Source organism: Rattus rattus, chromosome 10 (genome assembly GCF_011064425.1).
Source record: "Rattus rattus isolate New Zealand chromosome 10, Rrattus_CSIRO_v1, whole genome shotgun sequence".
NCBI lineage: Eukaryota > Metazoa > Chordata > Mammalia > Rodentia > Muridae > Rattus > Rattus rattus.
In genome coordinates, this window is record NC_046163.1 from 11372425 (window position 1) to 11387444 (window position 15020).

General features: G+C 48.7%; 1 pseudogene; it reads right to left on the reverse strand.

Annotated features, from left to right (window-relative positions):
* Positions 1 to 9732: 9732 nt before the first annotated feature.
* LOC116911661 lies at positions 9733 to 10292 on the reverse strand (annotated as a pseudogene).
* Positions 10293 to 15020: the final 4728 nt, after the last annotated feature.

Consider the following 15020-nt stretch of genomic DNA (forward strand, 5'->3'; position numbering starts at 1 on the left):
GCTGCCAGTCTCTACCTGTGACAAAGGTGCTTAGACTGGGCAGGGTGATACTTCCTGAGCTCCACTACCCAGGGGTCAGTCACGTGGGGAAAACAGTGCCACGGGCATTTTCCAGATGGGATGTCCAAAGACAGCCATACCATGGTGCTATTCTTCCCACAGAACCCTGGGGAGATTGACCCCAGGAACAGTACTTCTCCCACCTCCGTTCCCAGCACGAAGACTCCAACCTGCTTTCCTAATCAAAGCCCCAGGAATCATAGCAAATTGGAGACTCTCAGCCTCCAAGGTGCAGGGGTGACTGGGCACATGAATAAGAAGCTAGGCTGGTGACACTTGGCTGCTTTTGAGAGAAGCGTGGCCTAGCCTCTCTACACCACCTCATAGGCCTGTGGGTTTCTAGTCCAAAACTAAGCCAACCTCATCAGCTTCCCTCCCCAGTATTTGTCCCTAATCAGGCTCCAGCCGAGGTGGGGGGCCCAGCCCTTATGGTCTAGACAGCCGGAATCCTTAATAAAAAGCCATAGTAATAATTATGAACAAGCTATGGGGCTCCTTTTGCATCCCCTGCCATCCAATCTGGCTTAGAATCAAGACTCTAGGTCCTGCATGACAACCCGGCCTATACTCCAAGCATGCTACCCTGGCAAAGGACAGTGGTCCTCCAGCTTCCACCTGTTAATGAGCATCTGCTGGGGGCTTGTGAGTTCAAGGACTGTGGGAACGGAGATTGATAGGCAGTGCAGCTGGAAAACAAGCTTGGCTAGCTCTGAGCTCTGCTGGGGAGGCTGGGAGCAAGTTACACATTTGTAGCTGGCCATTCTCCTTCCCAGTATCCTTCCTTTCCCATAGTGGTACATACCCCAGCTCCTGAACTCTGACCACTTCTTCTGGACACTTTGCCTCACAGCCAGGCAACACTCGGCTTCCCTGGGCACCCACATTGCCCTCCATCACCAGCTAGTACCGAATGTTCAGTCTTCTACCCCTCTGAGGCCATGGGATCACTGTCTTGGTTTTCCTATGGCTGGGCTATGCTAAATTGATATGTGTACTGTGAGCTGCCAACAGGACTACCAGGAACTACAGGGCCTCACATCTTCTGAACTCCTCACTGGATACAAACCCTAGCTGTAAGCTGAGCTACAACTGCAGGCTCGAGGGTGATCACCAATGTCTTCTTTCAGACAGTTAGCTGCTGTTAGCCATTGCTCACACCACAGATGTGGTCTAGGGCTCTGGGGATGGCTCCGTTGATAACATACTGAGTTCAGATCCCCAGCACTCATGTGAAAGCCAGGCAAGAAGGTGTGAATTTATAATCCCAGCACCATGGAGGAGGAGACAGGATAATCCCCAGGGCTTCCTGTTCAGCCAGTCTACGTGTGCCAGCGATTTCCAGAATCAGTAACAGGCTCTGTCTTAGGGTTTCCGTTGCTGTGAAGAGACACACCGCGACCAAGGCAACTTTCATAAAGACAACATTTAATTGGGGATGGTTTGCAGGCTCAGAGGTTCAGTCTGTCATCATCAAGGTGAGATGACAGTGTCCAGGGAGGTGTGGTGCAGAAGGAACTGAGAGCTCTACATCTTCATCTGAAGGCTGCTAGAAGAAGAATGGCTCCCATATGGTTAGGAGGAGGGTCTCATTGTCCACCCCCCACACCCCAGTGAGACACTTCATCCAACGAGGCCACACCTACTCCAAAAGGCCACACCTCCTAATAGTGCCACTCTCTGGGTCATGTATATCCAACCCCCCCCCACACACACACACAGACAGACCGACAGAGACAGAGTTAAACAGTATAGTAACTGGGAATGCCTTTTGAAACTGAAAAGACTGCCCAAGTGACACATTTCTCTAATGAGGCCACACCTCCTAATCCTTCCCAAACAGCTCCACCAACTGGGAACTGATCATTCAAACATATGAACCTATGAGGGCTGTTCTCATTCATGCAACTGCACAGGCTTTACAGGAGAGCGGTGTAGTCACAGCCCAGTGCAGTAATGGCAAGAGCAGTGAACTCTAACAAAGTCTGGTGTGTCTGGGAAGGTGATCTAAGGGGTTTTTGGAATAGAAGCTGAAAGACGTGCAGGGCAGGGGTGGGGAGAAGTGGACCTAAAGATTTGAGAAGAGGCAGCTGGCTAGGCAAAGGCCTGGGGCCAGCTGGAGACTGATAAAGTAATGGAGACTCACGGCAGTAAGGGAGCAGGAGAGCTTTGCAGCGGTCACAGCAATAGCTTTTCAGGTGACTGCTGGCTGCTGTCCTGGATGGCATGGTTGTATCTGATAGACATAGGGTTGGGAGCCATGGAGAGACGAGTGTGCATACAGAGAAAACTATCAAACACTGTATACTTGCTACCTCACTAGGAGAAATGGTTTGCAGAGTAGGTGGCTGGAGCTCAGCAGGACCTGTGTGGACGGCAGGGTTCCCCAGGGATCCAGGCTGCAGGAAGGGTCTATGATGGCGGTCCAGGCTGCAGGAAGGACACCTCAAGGCAGAGGCTAGGGTCCAGGGATCTGCTGAGGCAAGCTACCCTCAGCCCCCGACATCGAGCTCCATCCCGCCTGCCTCTGACCTCCCTGGTCAGGGAACAATTCCTGAGCCATGAGGGGAGAACAACTCGGTCCAGATGATTGCAGAAACATTTCACCCTGTTTTAAAACACACACATTTAGGAGACAGTCTTTTAAAGCTAAATATGAAGAACATCTGAAATAAATAACAAACTACGGATAGAAGCACGAGATGTGACTCAAATGGAAACTAAACAATATCACTGTGAACAAGGGGCCCCTCTACACAGATTCAACACTGTTGCCTAGGCTCTGGAGGCCTCCTGCTGGCAGATGACTCCATCTGGGGTGTATCTCTGGCTACCTCCTAGAGCTCTCTAGACTGGGCTCAGCATGGCTCAGGAGCACCTGAACTCCCTCAAACAGTGAGGCAGGGTTGGACACTCACTGTAAGGACTCCCCCTTCTTTTTAAGTTTTATTTTTCTTTGTTTTTGTGTATTCATGTGATTTGTGTGTGTGTGTTCACACATACATGTACAGGTCATGGATGACATCTCTCTTATTTCATCTTGTGTTTTGAGGCAGGTTCTCTCACTGACTCTGGAACTGGCCAGTTGGTTAGAGCAGTTGGCAGTGAGCAAACCCTGCGGACCTGCTTGCCTCTGCATTCCCAGTTGGTCGGTGCCAACATGCCCAGCATTTACATGGCTGCCAGAGAGCTGGACTCAGGTCCTCACTCGAGTGCTTCACCCAGTCTCAGATGAATCATTTCAAAGTATAATGCCTTTTGACAACTCACAAGGCTGTGGAACAACCACCTTCTCTATCCCAAGTGTCATCCCCCAAGGAAAACACTGACCTATTCAGCTTCTTGTCCCAGTCCCCATCCTCCCTGCCCATGTTGTCTGTCACCCAGTTTCCTGTCTCTGTGCATTGTCTTTTCTAGACATTGTACACTGAAGGCACCCTGCCTTGTATGGCTGGCTTTCTCATGGGACAGGATGCTTTTGGGGATCCTCGTATGCAGCATGTACCTGTTTCAGATTCTTTGGGGTTGCCAGATTTTGCAGGAAGTGGAAGACAGAGAAGATGTAAGTGAAGCTAAAGGAAAAGCAAAGATTTTTTTATTTGGATGAAGAAAAGATGTGCAAACCAGGACCATGGACTTCGTTGCAAAGTGAGTGTTCCACCCAGGTTCAGGACAGCGTTGGGGTGTGTGTGTGGGGGCTTGCATAGCAGAAAGGCCTGTTGTTTAACGAGAAGGCCGAGGTGAACTCAGTGGTCATAGACTGCCACCAGCCAACCTGACTGTGAAATCTGCACGTTGCTGGGATGTCCAGGTCAAAGGTCAAACTGCCCACTGGAGCATCTCTCAAGCCTTTTTTTAAGTCTTCTTAGATCGATCTCAGGGAAATGCTCTGCTCGGTGAACTCAGACCCAGATGTGATATCTGTGGGGGTGACTTAGCCACCTGAGAAACTACTGGATCAGAGATCTCTGTTGGAGATCGGGTCTAATGCTTTGATTCAATCGGGAATCTGCACATCTAAACACTAAAGGTCCTGGTCCCTGATTGGTTTTTTTTTTTTATCAATCAGTAAAGATGCCAGCAGCTAATGGCTGGGTAAAGGGAGATGGGGCCACTTCCCCGATTGGGCATAGGGTAGTAGACAGAGGATTAGAAGGGCCCAGCCTTTGAGGTAGCCAAAGCATTTTAAAATGAACTAGCATGAGTGTGTGTGTGTGTGTGTGTGTGTGTGTGTGTGTGTGTGTGTGTGTGTGTGTGTGTGTGTGTTCCATTCACAAATCCAGATAGTTCCTGGGCGAGTGTGTAAGTGCTCTCTTTTTGACTGTCCCTTGTGTGGGTGCTCGAGTGCACGTGTGTGCGGAGACCAGGGGGCAAACTCAGCTGCCTCTCTCCAGGTGTAATCTCTTCCCCACAAAGTATGGGGAGTGGTCAGAGGGGCCTTGGTGGGGAGTTGGGAAGACTTTTCCACCACCGAGTTCTGTTGACCCTGGCAGGTCCTCTCACCTCTTAAAATTCAGTTCCCTGCCTTTAGAAGTGCAGTGGAGAGTGATTAAAGAACAGACAGAACCAGGCTTGATAGAGAGGTACTGTCTTTTGATAGAATCCCTTTCTGTGGATGTGTGTGCATACACACTTATAGTGTGACTACCTGGGGACAAGCCTATTGTAAGGAAGTTGTATAGACATAAACAACTACACATCCCAGGTCAACAGGCTGAGCAAACTAGCTAATGCAGCATGCTGCAGTATAGTTGTTTCCCTTTGATCGAGGGTCTACCTGGGAGCTTAGGTAAGTATCACCCCAGGATCGCAAAGCGAGCAAGGAGAGAGCCAGACTTCCAATTACCGTGGAGTGTAAATCTTTTACACTATAATAGAGTCAAAAAGAAGTGTGTGTGTGTGTGTGTGTGTGTGTGCATGTATGTGTGTGTGCATATATGTGTGTGTGTGTGTATGTGTGTGTGTGTTCATGTGCAAATACAGTTGTATGTGGGGTGGAGGTCAGATGTCTACATTAGGGGTAGACATCATTTTCTACCTTATTTGTGTGTGTGTGTGTGTGTGTGTGTGTGTGTGTGTGTGTGTGTGTGCGCGCGCTTGGGATCTGAACTCATGTCTTTATGCAAGAACTTCACCAGACAGATCTATTTTCCCAGGCCCCTAAAGTCAAGGATCTTCACTTGGATTATCATGAGTTGGATGTTTGAACACACACTAGGAAAAACTTGTGGTGGGGAAGGGATTTGATTTCAAATTTCAATAGCCCCACCACCAGTGGGGGTATAGACCATAGACCTTTGGTAAGTCAGTAACAAGTAACTTGGACGAAATTCCTTGGCTTCTGCAGGCAAAATAGGTCAAGGGTGTCACCCATCTTTTGCTCAGTGTCACCATCATCTCCCAAGAGGTGCTCAGGCCTGAGAGAGGACCCTACCAAGTGTTGCCCGACCATCAGTTCTGATGCACACTCCTGTTTCTATTTTGCAGGATACATCCCAAGAGAAAGATACAAGCTAAGCATAGCTACCAGCAACTCCCCTAGGAGCTTTGTCTGTACAGAGCTGTTCAAATGTCCCACCGAGGGCCAAAGAGATGGCTCAGTGGGTAAAGTCACTTACCACTGGGCATGGCAACCGGAATCTGTTCCCTGGGACCCACAGGATGAAAAGGGAGAACCGACTTTGTCCTCTGACCATGCGTGAGTGCTCCATGGTGTGTGTGCACACGTGCATTCAAGTGCAAACACGCACATACAGTAAATAAAAGAAGATTTAATAAAAAATGTTAAATGCCACCCGGTAGCCAGACTTCTGTAGGTCTGTACAACAGAGCAGCCTGACTCTCAGGTCATCTGGGTCGCTGCAGGACTGGTCAGGCACGTGGTTGCCAACAAAAGAGCTTGGAGCCAGGAGGCTCTCATCAGGCACCTGTTAAATGCTTCTTGGAGTGAGACTCATTTGGGACACATGCTAGCTGTGTGACCTTGGACAAGCTACTTAACCTTTCTGAGCCTGTTTCTCTACTTCAGGGAGGTTGGGGAGAGACACAGAAAAGAAGCACAGCATGTATCCCAAGAGTCGTGGAGAGAATTAGAGAGCATGGTGTGCTGTTCCCAAAGGCTGGCGATGTACTCTCACCCTCCCAGCCTCCTCCGGTCCATGTGATACCTGCGCTCATCCATCAGTCGAGGTTCATTGTCACCAAGACGGCTCAGCCTCAGTTTCGTCTGTGTGAGCAGAGCAGGGGCCAGGATGCTGGAGACGGACAACATCCCTCCCAACTGACAGTACCTCTGCCCCAGGAGCCCTCGTGAAGGGCAGCCATTGACGTGAAGGGGACCGTGTCCTGCATAGTGTCCTCGGAACCCCGAGGAAGCCGATGACATACTGGAGTGTGGACGTTAATGCAATCGTTGGATAATTCAATCACTTTATAGAAGTTGATCTGTCCTTTTTATTACAATTACTGTCGGCTGGGGTGTTTCGTTCCATCATTGAAAATAAACATCATTTATCATACTTGTAAAGATTAGCCCCCGACAGCTCCTGCTCTTGCTTTGCATAAATGTGTATTAATGCTGGCCCTGCCTGCAGTGCAGGGAGAAGTCTATAATTCACAAGACTGATTAGGACCTGTCACCGCTGCTTTAAGTAATGTCTTATCATGACTGATACTCCCAGACTAGAGAGCCGAGGCTAGGGAAGGAGGGGCTGCTCTGGGAGATTTATGGTGGCACCAGAATGAAAAACAAGCCAGGGATGGTGGCATCTGTTTCCTCTGTGCTGAGCCATGCCCACACTGGGGCTTCCCTTTATCTCAAAGCCATTGCCCAACCGGCAAAGGGTTCCAAGCAAGCATCAGGCCTGTTCTCCCAGTGGCCACTGCTGGACCCCTGAAGCAGTCTTGCCAGCAAATGCATGGCCTCCTCTAAGTCTCCACTAGGCTCTGTCTCCCCTCTCTGCTCTGTGGGAGCCGTCTACCAAGCACGTATCTGTCAAGAGCCCCCAGGCAGGGACCACTATGCTATCACCCAGTGGTCTCCAGTCTAGGCCTCCTGGGTTCTTCCTCAACTTTCTCCAGATGCCCACCACGTTCCACATAGTCCATCCCCCTTGTTTGTGTGTACAGGTTTGTGAGTGTGTCAGGGTGTGCATGTGTGCATGTGTATTGCTTATGGAGACCAGAGGATGACATCCCTCGTCTTCATCAATTGTTCTACCCCTACCTATATATTTTTAAAGTGCATTTCTTTTTATTATTTCTCATTAAGTGTGCACCATTGGGTATCTCCGTGTTACTGCTGTTGCTGCAGAGGCCAGAAGAGACGGTCAGATCCTGCTGGAGCTGGAGTTACCTGATGTAGGTGCTGGGAACCAAGCTCTGGTCCTCTGCGAGAGCTACACACTTTAAACACTGAGCCCTCGATCCCTCCACCTAGTATTTTTGAGATAGAGTCTCTCATTGAATCTGGAGCTTGCCGATGTAATTAGACGAGCTGATCAGCAATTCCTAAGGATCTGCTGTCTCCACCTTCCCAGAGCTGGGACCATGGGTGTGCTTCTCTATGTCTCTCTTCCTTCATAGGGATTCTGAGGGGAATAAATTCAAGGTCTCGTGCTTTCACGGAAAGCATTGTTTTGATGGAGTCACCTCTCCAGCTCCTTCTCCATCCTCCTATCTGCCCTCCACATTACAGTATAGTTCCCTACACTCTTGGGACTTCCCTTACCTGGAGGACAATGTCAAAGATTGCTAGGAGTTGAGCACCATTGGGATTTCTGGTTCTGCAGGGACCATCTGCATTTTCCCCTCTGCATCTGCGTCCTCTCCTTCTGTTGGTAGACCCGGTAGACCCTTCCGGTGCTCACCCTTGCTGACCGTTGTAGTTTGAGTGTGAAATGTCCCCTATGGGTTCATACTTTTGAGAACTTGGCTGTAGTTGGTGGCACTGTTCAGGAAGGATGTGGAGCCTTTAAGAGGCGGAGACTCACTGAAGGAAGTGGGTCACTGGCAGTTTGACTTGAGGTTTTATAGCCCAGAGCATTTCCTGTTCCTTCTCTCCTTCCTGACTGTGCATGCCATTTGGCCAGCTGTCTCTGCTCTGGCCACCATGTGTCCCCCACCATGATGGACTGCATCTCTTTTATAAGCCATTCCCTACCTAGGCCGCTTGTCATCGTGTATTTTGGTTGCAGCAGCGAGAGAGGTAACCGACGCATGCGCCTCTCCCTCCAGCTCAGTCGGGGTTTCAAAGCCCATCCCTGAGCAGGGTTGGCAATGTCCAGCATAAACCGAAGTTAAAAAAGAAGAAAAGAGAGGGAAATAGAGGATGCTGGGATCTTCTAGGAGTTTCCAGTCTAACTAGAAACCAGAACAAGCCAGACGGTGTGCGATAACCACAGTCAGAATCAGGCAAAGGCAGCAAGAAGCGGGACCTAGAAGCAGGACCAACTCTCCGCCTGAGCGGGCGCAGAGGCTTTGAGACTTGAAATGTCTCTTGGACGGAGGGGGTGTCACAGTTAGTAACGAAGACCTGACTTTGTCCTCTCAGAACCTCTGTAAAACAACAGCACACGGCAACACGCAACAACACACAACAAACAAACAAATGGGGTAGTTTCACATGCTTTTAATTCTACTGCGGGAAAGGTAGAGGCAGGCAGATCCCTGGGGCTCACTCGCCAGCCAGTCTAGACAACTTGGTGAGTTCCAGGCCAACAAGAGACTCTATCACAAAACACAAGGTGGGTGGCATTTGAGGAATGACACCCACCTTTGACCTCTGGCCTTCAAACGCTCATGCATACATGTGTGCCCACACACATGTATGAGCATATAGACATGTACACAAACGTGTGGGTTGTACAAATGTGGTTGTATTAGTCCTTTAGTCCTACTGCTGTCTGTGCACCCATCCTAAAATGGCTGACCTCTGCTTCCAATAGTTGCCTCCTTCTTAGAAAAGAAATCACCATCCACAAGTGGCAATTTATAATTTAATTACTTAAAATTAAACGTAAACAGAATCTCAGTTCTGCATCCCATTCGGACTATTCCAAGGGTTCAATAGTTCCCATATATTTAACACCAAAGCCTTAAACATTTCTACCTTTCTAGAATGTTCTGCTGGGTGGTCTGTGGACCAAGGGGTGCTTGGGAGACCATGAAGTGGCATAGATTGTGATGGGGCCAGACGAAAGGCTTGAGAGATGCATCGAGTGGTGGATTTACAAGTGTGCACTACTATACCCAGTTTTGGGAGCATCAGGGATGTAACCTAGGGACTCTTGCGTGATAGGCAAGCCCTCTGTTAGCCAAGTCACATGTCCAGCACAATGCGATTCTGATTGGTTAGTTTTTATAAGGGAGAGCTCAGGGCTTCAGGAAATGTCAACAAAGCCCATGACCCCACACTGCCAACTATGTTACACCTCTAGCCAAAACGGCACTCCTTAGAACAAACGGAAGTGACAAAATAAGGCAAATCTTCAACCTTGTATACCAAACATGCTTTCCAATGTATTCTCCCCACATGTATGTATGTATGTATATAAACAAATAAGAATTACCATCTCCAGAAACCCTGTAATTCCAACACTATGGAGGTGGGGGCAGGAGGATTGCTGGAACTCGCTAGCCACCAGCCTGGTTACAGATCCAGTAAAAGATTCTATCTTTTTTTTTTTTTTCACGTTTTTCTTTAAAGTTTATTCAACACAACATAATCTCCAACTTCACTGAGGCGGCTGACCACGTCCACGACCGAAACCCCTCCAAACTGGAATCCATTGCTGAGCCAGCCCCAGCCTCAGCCTTCTTGTCAGCTCCAGGGGGCACAGCACTCCTGTAGGGGTCTCAGTCTGCCTTCCCTCTTGTGAATCTTGCAGGCCGCTCACTCTCTGGACCGAGACTTGTGGTTCTCGGGATGGCTGTGGCGCAGGGTGGCGGGCGCGATCTCCGGAGGTAGGTGCAGGTAATCTCAGAGATACTGGATGCCCTCATTCGTGAGGTTCCAGTAGAAACGTCTCCAAGCAAACTGCTCCTTCACGTAGCCTCGAGACTTGAGAGACTGCATGGCCTTCTTGACGTGAAGGTTGGACACGTTCTTGTCGGCCAGCTCGGGGTGTTTGGGCACGTGGACATCTTTTTTGGCAACCATCACCCCTTCCTTAAAAAGGAGTTCGTAGATGGCAATCCGGTTCTTCTTGGGCATCAACATCACGGCGGCTGCAGGGTCCGAGGCGGAGGTTGGAAAGGAAGCAAAAGATTCTATCTTAAGGGAGTAAAGTGCTGAGTGACAGAGAGGGACACCCGACGTTTTCCACCTGCACACCTGCACACACACATGAACCCACCCACACACTGTCACACAGAATAAAGCAAACGCTGGACCGTTTCTTATTTTCCACGTTCTGTGGGCATTCTTTCTCTGTGTGGTGTCAGTACCTGAGCTGTAAGGACAAGTAAGGGTAAAAGCTGGAGGGATCGGCTCACGTTTGTGATTCCAGTAACAGAGATGCAGAGGTATGAGGGTCAAAAGTTCAGCTATACAGCTAGTTCAAGACTAGCCTGGGCTACCCGAGATTCTATCTCAACAAAACAGGAGCAGCAGCTGGGGATGGAGCATATTTTATGCAGCACTTGCCTAGCGAGCATAAAGCCATGGGTTCCACATAAACTGGACAGTATAGACCTGTAATCTTGTGATCAGGGAGGTGACGTGGGCACAGGAGACCAGAAGTTCAAAGTCACCTTTGACTGTACAGTAGGCACAAGGCCAGCCCAGGTTACAGTTAACCCTATCTCGAAAATAAAACAAAACTAAGATAGTTTGAAATTTTTAGATGATAAAAACGTAAGTTTTTATTAAGAACAAAGGCAAAGACTACTTTTGGAAGGGTCGGTGTGCTTGCGAATCTGGGGGCCAGCAGAGGCCTTCCATAACCCCTTTAATTTGCGGGAAGTTGGAGGCAGTGGAAGAAAGTTCTGGAGAACTCTAGAAAACCCGCCATGGGAGCTGGAGCCGGACGGCCCTAATGGGCGTCTTTCATTCTCATTACCCTCATTAGTGCTTTATTGTATTAGTTATAGCTAATTTACATTTTACTGAAGCATTGAAAACAGATTGCAGATGTTTGGAAACAGATGTTATCCTAATGTTAAGGCAAGACCATGAATATTTATGATGGTTATTGCCTGGATCAAATTACCTTGCTTAAACAGGGAGGCAGGCATGTTCTGACAACGTTGGCCAGCACCTGGGAGGGGAAGACAGACGAGTATTGAGGAATTTTGGGGCGCACTTCAATTTTCCTTCATGAGGGATTTATGTTTTTTTCCCTCTGCCTTCCAGGGAACAGAGGTTGATTGTTATAAAATACCTTTACGGAATGCTCTGCGGCAGTCAGTGCCCAGGTCCAGAGTTTCCAGCTGGCTTTTTCCATGCTCTACTTCAGATCGGCCTAGCAAGCCTGAGCCAGGACTGTAGACGATGCTTAGGATGCAGGGGGACGGCTGACTTCTCTGTGCCTACCTGCCAGGGCCTGGGGAGACAGACACCCACGGAATCAGGCAGATTCACTGCTGAAAAGGTCACTCTCTCTCTCTCTCTCTCTCTCTCTCTCTCTCTCACACACACACACACACACACACACACACACACACACACACACCTCTTCCACCTCTTCTCCCCAGCCCTTTCTCCCTCTCACCCTCCCTCCTTTTTGTCTTGAAACAGTCTTCTGTAGCCCAGTAGCCCAGGCTGGCTTCAGACTCACTATGCAGCCAGGGATGACTTTGAACTCCTGATCCTCCTGCCTCCACTTCCCAAATGCTGGGATTATAGGAGTATGTCATCAGACATAACGATGCCTTCCATAGGCCATGCTAGGTATAGAACCCAGGGTTTTGTGTGTGCTAGGCAAGCAACTATTCTGCTGGCTGAGTTGGACCCCAAACTCCCAAGAAAGGCCCTCTCTTACTACCCACACTGTTTTTGCAAACTATGGAGCTGTCCCCTCACTGTTATAGGAGATCCTGCCTTGAATTTAGGACCAGTAGGGAGAACTTTCTCTTGAGTATAATGGGTAAAATGCTTGATCTAGGTCCCCAGAGTCCTCTTGTCATTTTGTTCCTTGTCATGTGACTTTTCTTGGGAACAGACACCTACTGACTCCAGGTGGGACACTAAGCATAGACAGAAGAATTTTGCAAGTCCACATTAGTGAGTTAGTGAGTTGTAGCATTATTCATAGGAGCATGAACTGATGAGAGGTCACCTACTGGAGCATGGATAACCCAAAAACAGTTGTTTTACCAAAAAGCCCAGCCATCATGGGTGAAGATTCACAAAAGCTGTACCATAGAGCTTCCTCCATAACTTGCAGGCTGCTTAGGGTCAGATGTCTCATCTCCCCGGTGCTTATGTAATTTTGAGGAGGGATTTGTGGGTCTTGTAAGATTCAGGAACTTCCTGAACCTTGTAACATTAGTTCATTTCCTTTGGTGTTTAGCTTTTTTGCCAACTAGACACAAGCTGGAGTCATCTGAGAAGAGAGAAACTCAAATGGGGAAGAGTGTCCATCAACTTGGCCTATAAGTAAGTCTGTGGTCATTTTCCTGGCTAGCAATTGAGGTGGGTGTGCCAAGCCCATTGTGGGTGGTGCCATCCCTTGGACAAGTGGTCTTGAGTTGTATAAAAAGCAAGTTGAGTGAGTTATGGCGATTAAGCCAGTAAGCAGCATTCCCTCCATGGTCTCTGTTCAGCTCCATTCCTAAGAAACTGCTTAACAACTGTTCCTTCTCCCAGCATTTACTATCAGCTGATATTCTTTAGCAGGCCTGTCTGCTAAAGGTCAGCTGCTTCTGCCTCTCACACTCCCTTCTCTGGCTCCCTGCCTCTAGGTGGTGAGAGCCAGAGCCAGAGAGAGAGAGAGAGAGAGAGAGAGAGAGAGAGAGAGAGAGAGAGAGAGAGAGAGAGAGAGAGCGCCTTTTGGCAGCTCTCAAGGCTGGTGGCCTTTATCCTTCTACCTGTCTCTTCTGGGGTCATTTTCTCAGTCAGTCTCTTGCTTGGGCCTTGCTCCAGGTTGGCTTCTGGACTAATTATAGCAGGTACGTGCAGCATGAATGGTTGTCACTTACAAAGGTCATAGTAAGAGCAAAAGTTACAAAATCAATCCATCAGTCAGTCAATCAGTCAATCAATCAAGAATGAACTGAGCTGATAACTCATATAATACACAAAAAGTTCCAAAGTAATTTCAATGCGTTTTAAGTCAGTTTACACTTTTATATTGGGTTTTATCCATAGCTTTCCTGGATTACGAGACGTCCATAGACTGCAGGTTGGATGAGCCTGAAACATATGGAGAGCCCTTCTGGGTTACTTCTTTACCTAGCATTTGGGAGACAGATGCTGTGTGCCTGGGAAATCCATGAGTAGGCAGGCAGGCCGTCTCAGGAGCAGAGGGATGGGCACCAAAGGAAGGAAGGTGAGCTACTAGCTCACCTGTGGGTCCTCTGTAGAACCCTAACATGCTCCACTGTGGCTGGGAACTATCCTATGTGGGGATATGCACATGTGCATATGGGCATGTGTGCCCAACATGCATACAGAGACCAGAGACCCACATCAAGTTTCCTCCCAGATCATTCTCTGCTTTATTTGGGGGGACAGGATCTCTCATTGAGCCTGGATCAGCTGGACCGACTAGTGAGTTCCAGGATCAGCCCGACTCTACCCACCCTGTCCCTTCCCCCACCTTGCTTATATTGGGTTCTGGGCCTCTGACACCATGTCCTCAGGCTTGCACAGCATTTACTGACTAAGTCATCTCCCCGAACTTTAATTCAATCAATTTTTATCAAGAGACCTCTAGGGTGGCCAGTGTTAGCCAGTGAGTAAGATCTCTGTCCTCATAGTCAGGATGAAAATCCAGGAAAACCTTGGGTAAGCTAATGACCTTTGAGAAAACAGTGGAATACTTGCTTTAAAACTTAGGTACTTAGGGGCTGGGGATTTAGCTCAGTGGTAGAGCGCTTACCTAGGAAGCGCAAGGCCCTGGGTTCGGTCCCCAGCTCTGAAAAAAAGAACCAAAAAAAAAAACAAAAAAACTTAGGTACCTCCTTAGATCATAGTACCTGACACGCAAATGCCAAAGGGACACTTCTCATGCTGTGATATCCAGGAAGAGTGACAAGCACAAGTCCAAGTCTCTGCACATTTATTCTGGACAGTTACATTTATTTTGTTGTCTGTCTACAAATCCTGGTTGGTTGAATCAAAGGGAGCAGGACCCGAAGGTATGGACAGCCAACTGTATATCCATAATAAATATGGAAGGCTGGAAATGTAGATCAGTAGTAGAGTGCTAGCCTAGCATGCAGGAAACCCTGGTTCCCGTTTGTAGCACTGCATAGAGCAGGTGTGGTAACACATACTTGTAATCCCAGCACTTGGAGGTGGAGGCAGGGAATCAGCCGCTTAGTCACCCTTGCCTGTACAGTGAGTTTGAGACCATCCTAAGCTACAAGAGAAACTTGGATCTCAAGGAGAACAATAAAATAAAGTAACAATGGCACACAAGGGGCCGGAGAGATGGATCCCAGATTTGCTGCCCTTTCAGAGACGAGAGGTTTAGGTCCCAGCACCCACATGGTAGTTCACGGACACCCACAACTCCAGTTCCCTGGAGTCCGATTCTTTCTTCTGGCTTTCTCAGGTGACAGGCACAAGCACACACACACACACACACGCACGCACGCACGCACGCACGCACGCACGCACGCACGCACGCACGCACGCACGCACGCACGCGTGCGCACACACGTAGCATACACAAAGTACAAGTAAATATTTTTAAATTGACATGAGACTATAATAGGCGTAGAACATACCCAGAGATGCAGGATGGATTCTCTGCAGACCTGCTGTGAGCATTCATGGTCTGAGGGTGTGAGATTTG